Consider the following 9,176-nt stretch of genomic DNA (forward strand, 5'->3'; position numbering starts at 1 on the left):
GAAATAATTGTATTGAGTAGTGAAGTAAGGTTAATTCCACTTCGTGAATTCGATATTTTAATTTGTGTTTCTAATATAATTCTTTTTCTCAGGACATATCTACCACAGATACTTCACTTGCAGCTTTTCGAACCAGATAGACTCACTGAGCGAAAGGAAAAAATTTTCTAGGGTGGTCTAACCGGTTTTACCGAAACCGGTAAAACCGTCAATTTTCCAATACCGGAAATACCGACTAACCAGACGGTAAGAAACCGGTATTTCCGGTTAATTTTTCATTATATTTTGGCATTGAAATAAAATTGACACAGCCAAATGTTTTTTTACCAAATCTGTATGAGGACGAATACTCAAATTTTGTTCAATCAGCTTCAAAATCTAAGCTCAATAAACCTAACTGCAATGTTTATGTGAGATTTAATAATTGCTTAAACTTGTGGATGTAGCTTTTTGGATTGAAGCTATAGTGGCGTTCAAAAGAGGATTGACAAGCTGCCATCTCTCTCTTAAATGATATTTACACAGATGATATTACACATTTCAGTTCAGCTATCGAATCAACGCTCCACAACATTTAAAGACTGTACAAGTGTACAATGAATCAATGAATCTATAAACAGACGAAGTATATGAAAATTGCTCTTATCATTGGTCAGCTGGTCAGATAGTATTCGACATCCCGAGCAACTTTGCCGAAGACAGTAACCCTCGAGGACTTCAATTGGTGGAGATATATTTATGCCCACACCCTTAGAAAATCCTACACAAAAGTAAGTGAAAAGAAGCCAAAACAACCCGTAAGTGCAGGAAGTCATCAGTATGTAAAAATGGTGGTACGAAAAATTATGTAACATAGGCTGGTACATACCAGTATGTAGAAAGTACGCAAAAGAACGTAGAGCTCTGTGAACTGAAAAGAATGTTAAAATCACATAAAGTAGGAAAAAACCAAAATTCTTGTTCGGAATTAAGAAGCAGGGATATTTTCTTTCAAATTAATTGAAATATGGTTTTAGTTTGAAAATTTATTGTCCATCACTTCAAAAACTAAAGATTTTGTAGTAAATTGATTTCATCATTTCCGGCCAGTTATTTTTAAAAACTTTCTCCGGTTCATCCAAGAATTCAGTTTTTTCGTTAAGGATTGAATTGGCCATATCATGATGGAAACCACCCGGATGGGATTGGCCACACCAGAAAATCGACACTTGAGCAGGTGTGATTCAACTTCTGGGACAGGGTGTGATTCAACAGGCGACTGGGTGTTGAAGTTGGAAATCCTAATAAAACAAAAAATGGTTAGCGAAATTCTTTTAAAAAATAAAGAAATATTACCCTTGATATTACCCTTGCTTGATTGCGGCCGCAACTATGGTAGAATCAGATTGTGGAATCGTTTGATGATAGCGTATTATGACGCTTCTGGACCCAGAGGAAACCAACAACTATCCTAAAAATTTGGAGATGAATTGAATAACACATACACCAGAAATGAATGTTATCAAACTTACCGAGAGAAGCGGAAAAATTTCGAAGTTTTCACAGACTTACAGGCAGTTCTGCTAAAGTTGTTGCTTGCGCGCGAGTAGGATGTAAATAACAGACTGACTTCCTGGTGGTGCGAGTGAGAAGAAAAACGCCATCAACCACAAATTTACTGAAATTGCAGTTTTTTCTACAGAAAGGGTTTTGTAGAACAGAAAGAACTGACAAAGTATGTAATTTCTGGAACTCACTTCTACGTAAAAGTTGTCGAATTTCAAAGTATGTACTTTTTACATAACCAATATGTACAATTTTCTTAAAGTGCACCAGTTTGCATAGAGATGCTCCATAGTGCCGGGGGGAGGGGGTCAGGTAAATTTGGCGGGGGTAAGGGGGAGAGGTTTCGTAGACAAATAATTCTTCATCAAAATACCTGATTGGTAAAACAATACTCTTAAATAACATATTTTTTAAAAATGGTGGTGGGGAAGGTCAGATCTGGGCTTGGGGGTGGGGGGGGGGGGGCTCAGATAGTATTCGACATTCTGAGCAACTTGGCCGAAGACAGTAACCCTCTAGGACTTTAATTGCCCGAGATATATTTTGGCACCAGTTTGCATGGAGATGCCTCATAGTGGCACAGCAGTTAAAATCAAACAAGTTTTCTATGCGCGTCCAAAGATGGCAACTATTTTTTGTATAACCGTATACTATGTTTGAAAAACAATAATAATCGCAGTTCTATCGGAAATCCCATAAAATGGTTCAAGAAAAGTCATTAATGGTTAAAAAAATATGAGCGTGAATGCTATTTTTGTTGACGTTCTTCATTTTCTGCACGGTTATTTCAAATTATTCAGAGACTGATTTGTTTTTGTTCAGGAGTCGCACCATATATGAAGAAGAAAACAACTGAGTGAGAAACCTATAGAGAACCTATAGAGCAGAAACAAAACCACAAATATTTAGGATATATCATAGACAGCAAATTATCACACAAGCCTCACGTAAGCTATCTATCCACGAAAACAAAGAAAAGAATAAATATAATGAAAATAATCTGCAGGAAAAATCAGGGTGCACATCCGGAAACGGCACTAAAAGTCAATAAGGCTATCATACGTTCTCAATTAGACTATGGAATAACGTTGTATGGAGGGATAGCGAAGTCTAACATAGCAAAACTAAACACAATCTACAACTCTTCCTTAAGAATATCTTTAAGATTACTGAAATCCACACCTACCAATATCTTATACTCAGAGGCAGGCGAAATGCCGTTAAAATTTAGAGCGCAGTATTTAACAAAAAAGGAAATAATAAAATTATTTGCTTACAACAAACCTATAACAGGAATAACCGAACTAGAGCAACTTCCAAAATACTATAAGTTCCTAGAAAAAACAATTTTTGAAAACATAAACCTTCTAGCACAAACATCACAAACAACCCCCCACACTAATAACAGCGACAATCTTAACAATATTAAGAACCTAAAAATTTCAACAAAAATAGCCGGGTATAAAAATTCAATGAATGATAACACAGCAAAAACAATAACAATTAATTACCTAGAAGAAAAATATAGCAAATACTATAGAGTCTATACAGATGGCTCCAAAACCGAAACCGATACAGGAATTGGAATTTGGATGCAAAAGGACAATGAAGAAATTTCTTGTAAAGTCAACAACAATCTTTCAATAATGAACGTAGAGCTAATGGCAATAAAAACCGCAGTAGAACTAATTAACAGCAAACCGGACAAAGATTTTGTTATTTGCACAGATTCGAAAGCCAGTCTCGAAAGCATACTAAATAAGAAAATCAAAAACAACTATATAGTTCTAGACATAATAACTAAATTAAAAACAACAGGAAAGAATATTCACCTACAATGGGTGCCGGCCCATAAAGGGCTATTAGGGAACGAGAAAGCAGATAAACTTTCGAAAAACGGCTGCACAAGTTCAAATACAATATACGGGAAAATTCCGCTGAGTGATGGAATCTTACTAGCGTGTAAGGAAACATTCGAAGACTGGTCGAAGCATTACACAGAAGAATCCCAACAAAAAGGGAAAAAATACTTCGCACTCCATAAAGTACCATACAAAAAGCCTTGGTTCAAGAACCTAAAATTAGAAAAACACGAAATAGTTACAATTGAACGGATGAGAACTTACCATACATTGACCAAGACCAAACTCTTCCAATGGAAACTTACCCCTGATGATAAATGCGACATTTGCGACACACCCGAAAACTTAAACCACATACTGTTCGAATGTCCGAAATATCCAAATAGAAACAACTACCCCTCCCTATCCAACCATAACAACATAGATGAAATTCTTGAACTAGCTAATATAAACCATTATAAGGAAATAGCAGAATTCATAAAAACCAACAGTATAGTCCTATAAACAACACAAGATTCTCTTAAAACTATCAATAAAAACAATCACCACCCCCTGGATGGTGCATCAGAGCGTGAAACGCTAAAATAAGAAGCGTCAAACGAACCAAAAGAGGCCGCATGAGGCCCATACACATCCCTACAACTTGACAACCTTTGGCAGTCTAGCTTAATCAGCCAGCCAAGAAGAAGAAAGAGAAGAAGAAGAGAAACCTTCAAAATTTTGAGTTGTTTTCATCTAGCGAGTTTCAAATCCTGGTACTTAGCAAAGACGCACACTTTCTCGAGTAAAATAGATGAAAACAACTCAGAGCGTTTGAAAACAAAAGTTGTTAGTCGGACGGCGACGGGTAAAATTTTAAAACTGTTTTTTTATTTATCTATTATATAAAATTCTCTTGTAACGGTGTTTGTAGTACTACTCCTCCGGAATGACCCAACCGATTCAAATGAAATTATTTTTAGAATATTCTGTAGGCATGCGAATCGGTTTATATCGAATAAAAACCACAAAAAGTCGCATCAATTGTCCGTAATAATTAAATTTGTAATAAATTGAATCAAATTAAAGTCATGGCCTTCAATTTTTTCGACATTTTCTTTCTTTTGGACGCCGGGCGGTTTGTTTTTCGTCTCCATGGTCGAGACGTCGCGAGCCAACGTCGCAAGAGGATAGTAACCATGGCATAGCATACTGATTGTGATTGGAAATATTTGGGCGCGCATTTTTCAACCAAGCATAATTTCAATGCATGTGGTGGCCATATGAAGCCTAGATGTGTTTTTTTCTTCTTGATTTCTAGATCATTTGTACAGCAAAGAGTAATGAATGACACCTAGATGCGACCCAGATTGATATTTTGGCGATCAAATCAAAACCATTGAAACTATTTGAAAAAATTAAACTTTAATTCGTGTTATTTAAAGAAGCAAATGTTGTGTGAAAAATATGAATTTAGTACTAATGCATGTGAAATACAGACCCCGTTCGTTTTTGGCACCATTCGATTTTGGCAATATCCGAACGGTTTTTAGAAGCGACATTACCTTTTAGTTTTCTCTATAACAGGACCAATATAGTTTAGACAAACACCAAACATACGTTTTTACGTTCAGAAATTGTGATAGAATACAACAACAAAAACAAAAGTTTTTTTTTAGAAAGTTATAAAGTATTCAAAAATTACAAAAAATTACAAAAAATAAAAAAAACAAAATCAAATACAATAAAAAGACTAAAAATGACAAAGTCAACTGAAAAATGATGAAGTACGACAAAAACAGCAAAAATGACAAAAAAAAAACAAAGAAGTGCTTCAAAAACATGAGAAAAAAAAACTATAAAAATTCTAAAAATTGTCGGAAATCGCCTTAAAATAACGTAAATGATAATAAAAATAGTTATTTACGGACATTTGAAAAAAAGTAAAGTGGAAAGATTTGGTTTATAATACGCAAAGAAACATGTTTCAAACATGCATAAATGTGCTTTACTGAAGGTGTATCAAGCGCCTTTAAATTTACAGAACAACCACAAAATCCAAAATTAACAAACACATGAACTGTACAAGAGCCTGTCCTTTAATATGGATTATACAGGATTGATGTTTATGAAAAGAAGTTCAAATGTTCAACATTGACAAAAATGTATACATTATTTCTTAATTTATAAAAGGTAGGGCCCAAATAAACAACCTGACTAAATAAACTTATCATTTTTTAAATCGTTCACTGAAAATCTGTTTACAGGTTCCCTGTTTGTTTACACACGATTCAAGTACGGACTTAACTTTAACGTGTGTTTTTGTATAACATATTTTGGCTACATAGAAGAGACTTTAGATCCGCTTTTTTGTTGAATTATTTTTTTTTTTTGTTATTAATATTTCAAAACCATAATTGTTTTGGTAGCAGAAGCAGAATTTTTTTTATAAGTTTTTATTACGACCTGAAAGTGTTGAAAATAATATTAACTCCTGTCATTTCACACGGTGAAACAAGTGGCAACGCGCCTTTTACCATGAAACAAATATTAATTTTTCTCTAAAATATTCAAAATGTCTTTGTAAATGAAGGTCTTATGGTAAAACAGTATTCAGTGAAACTGAAGTACCAACCATTATTTTATTCTGGAGAAAAACTGCAGATATATCAATGAACGGTGATAAAAAAGACAAACAGGAACAAGTATTAAATTCATTTTAAAGTCTTTTCATTTTGAAAGCATATGATAGATGAACTGTGATGATATCCATTTGCACTTGCCCCGATGTTCCTTTAATGAAAATAACAATTTATTAAATAAAAAATCCACTTAAATGTTTTTTAAGGTTTCGAAGTAAATTTACATGAAAATTTTCAGAAAATAGAATGAATAATATCATCGTAGCCTTAACAGATAAGTTCTTTTTGATGTATTTAATTTTAATTTCCAATTGAATGTTATTGAATCTTGAAAATATCACATATTCTTAAATGAAATCGCAGATCATCTTCAACACTGTTCAGGAAAATTTTAGATCAGACAACAATGGTTTAAATTGGCAGGTGTGTCTTTTAGGATAAAAAAAGAAAATATAAATGCTGTAATTCGATTGAATAACAAAAAAATTAAACATATTTTTTTCTCATTTCAAAACCAATCGTTTAATTGATTTATTGGGTAAATGTTCAAAGGAATTTAATTTGAATTCTTTGCTCGAACAAATTAAAAAAGGGCGAACTTTTATTTTTGGGCATGATTTTGATGAAAATATGGATATTAATAATCACTGCTTCCAAGGGTGAGGATAGTGAACAAAAATCTGCTTGAAAATGGGTTTTAAAAAAATTTCTCAAATGTTTATTATTTCTTCAGTTCTTAAAAATATACCATCCAAAGCTAAATATTCGGGAGCTAAAAGTGCTGCGCTAGGCAGAATGTTGGGAAAATACTCCAAAAGTTGTGCGATATTCAAAATTCTTCTTCCATAAAGTTCCATATGCAATAAATTCCAATAAATGAGAAACTTTTGATTTCGATTTCAACCTTAAAGTGAACTCGAGCGAAGCGGAGTAAATCAACTAAATGGTATACAATAATTGAAACATAGATATAATCAACATATGTTTATTTATGGAACAAGTTTCAAAGAGTGGATTTTTTTTAGCATGAGGCTTGCCAAGTTTGATGGTTACGTTGAGTGCTGAAAAAATCGAATTTGCAACGGGAGGCTGATACCTAATACCATTCGGCAATATTCAAAGCATCCGAATCAAAGAAATGCAAATGAAAAGTATTCATGTAAAATGCATGTAAGATTGATTGGAGCAAATTTTTTGATAATTTATGAAAAGACCCGTAGAATTGAGTTGAAGTTCTTAGATTTGATTCCGAGATAATTAGGCGGAACAAGTCGAGCAAACGGAAAATATGGATATGTAAAAAAAACTAGGACATGTTCACGAAAGCGAGACGATTAACAACTCAAGATTTGATGCTTTTTTAAGGGGGGGGGGGTTATCACTTTCAAAAAATCTATTTTTTTATTTTCTTATTGTAAAACATTTCAAGAATGTTGTGTCAAATTTTCAAGTCAATTGAAGCAAAACTGTAGAAGTTATAGGCCTTTATCTCCTCCTATCCAATACTGCAAGAAAGCAAGAGCAGAAACTTCAAACGCGTTTTTCTCGAAAGCACATTTTTAAAGTCCGTGGACATCGTCATTTGAAAACTATTTATCCGATTCTTTTCAAATTTGGAACATATTTTCTACATATAAAATACCAGACCCCAACGTTTTTCTTTTTTGATTTTTTTACTTTGGGGAGATTTTAGAGGTGAAAAATGGCGGATTTTTAAGTAAAAAATCGTAGTTTTTACTTCAGAACCAGAAAAACATCTATTAAAAATATTTTGCTCTGATTTTTTGACTTCATATGATTCTGTGCTGAGATACAGTGTCCACCGCAAATCCTGTTTTCTAAAAGGCATCCTCGAAAATGCTCCGTCACCGGCTCATTTTTCAATATTTTTCTACGAAAAAATTATTAAATGTTCTTTTAACAATGCTTTGTATAATGCAAAAAATTTGAATACATTTGTTTGAACGATAGCTCTAGAAAAAAAATCGTGAAAATGGTGTTTTTTTATACCCGTTAGACCCTACCCCCCCCCCCCCCCCCCCCCCATAAAGTCAAACAACAAAGAAAAAATGGAAAATAGACGCCAAGTTGGACATGGTAAGACGAAGTTTACCGGGTCTGCTAGTTTTTATATAAATATTTTAATCTCCTCTAGGTTGGTTTCCACTAGATGCGGAACAGCTTTTCGCAACTGGAATAGGCGGAAGTACCGGCTAATCATGAAGTCTATTCCCACCGAGGAACAACAACCGTCGAAACCGGGGCGATGAGAAGTAGGAAAAGTTTTGTGATAAAACGAGCGAAAATCGGAACCAACGGCGACGAAGTCGCAGCTGCCAAAACCATCTCTTGCACCGATGGCTGAAGCACCAGCGGCTCCAGCTAAACCATCCTCCTTATTCAAGTAAGTAAAAATAAGTTACCAAAAATATTTTTTCCAATAGGTACGTAGTTTGAATCAGTTTTTTTTTCATTTCAGCAACAGCCATGCCGAGATAAACGTTGGCCAATTTCTGCTGTTCCCAATCCTTTTCCATCGGTAAATTCCTTTGTTTGCAGGAGAGGAACGATATGCCAACACAAAAAATGGTGGTTGCCTTTCGCCGACTCCAGCGAAAAACAAAAGCGACGAGAAATAAACGTTTTTTTATGTTTTTAAATTTGTTATCATTACTCCAAAATTTCACTTTTTTTGTTTCAAAAAAAAATTATCCATTTCGAAACCGTGTCAAAAATTTATAAAATTCCGAGTTATTTTGGCTCAGACCGTTCAAACGCTTTTTTAAAGTGCCTGATTGAAAACAACTCAGAATTCGCGAAAACCCCTATAATTCAGTTTTGAGTTTTGCCGCTGTAATCAAAATTTGAATTTTCCTAGTTTTGGCGCATTTTGAATTGTTTTCCTTCAAATCTGAGTCAATGAGAATTAGAGTGTGGAGCTTGACCTTCAAAGTTTTCTATTATATTTATCCAAGTTATGACAAGTTTATCGTTGTCTATTTCAACTAGAAAACATCATAATTAAATCACTCCATCACAGTTCTCGCTTAATAGCACGATCCCAGATCAAACTTAAACAGAGTTTCAACTTTGAGAAAGTTTCAAAAGTGCATGGAAGGAAAACGATTGCTTTTGTGGATATTTTTGA

General features: G+C 34.0%; 1 long non-coding RNA gene across 1 annotated transcript; it reads right to left on the minus strand.

Annotated features, from left to right (window-relative positions):
• Nucleotides 1-1,066: 1,066 nt before the first annotated feature.
• Nucleotides 1,067-3,959, minus strand: LOC129741525 (uncharacterized). The gene is made up of 5 exons (XR_008736453.1): nt 3,713-3,959; nt 3,378-3,620; nt 1,512-1,612; nt 1,336-1,450; nt 1,067-1,280 (listed from the first exon to the last, which is right to left on the minus strand). It is a non-coding gene; the product is annotated as an uncharacterized LOC129741525 (long non-coding RNA).
• Nucleotides 3,960-9,176: the final 5,217 nt, after the last annotated feature.

Source organism: Uranotaenia lowii, chromosome 2 (assembly GCF_029784155.1).
Source record: "Uranotaenia lowii strain MFRU-FL chromosome 2, ASM2978415v1, whole genome shotgun sequence".
Taxonomy (NCBI): domain Eukaryota; kingdom Metazoa; phylum Arthropoda; class Insecta; order Diptera; family Culicidae; genus Uranotaenia; species Uranotaenia lowii.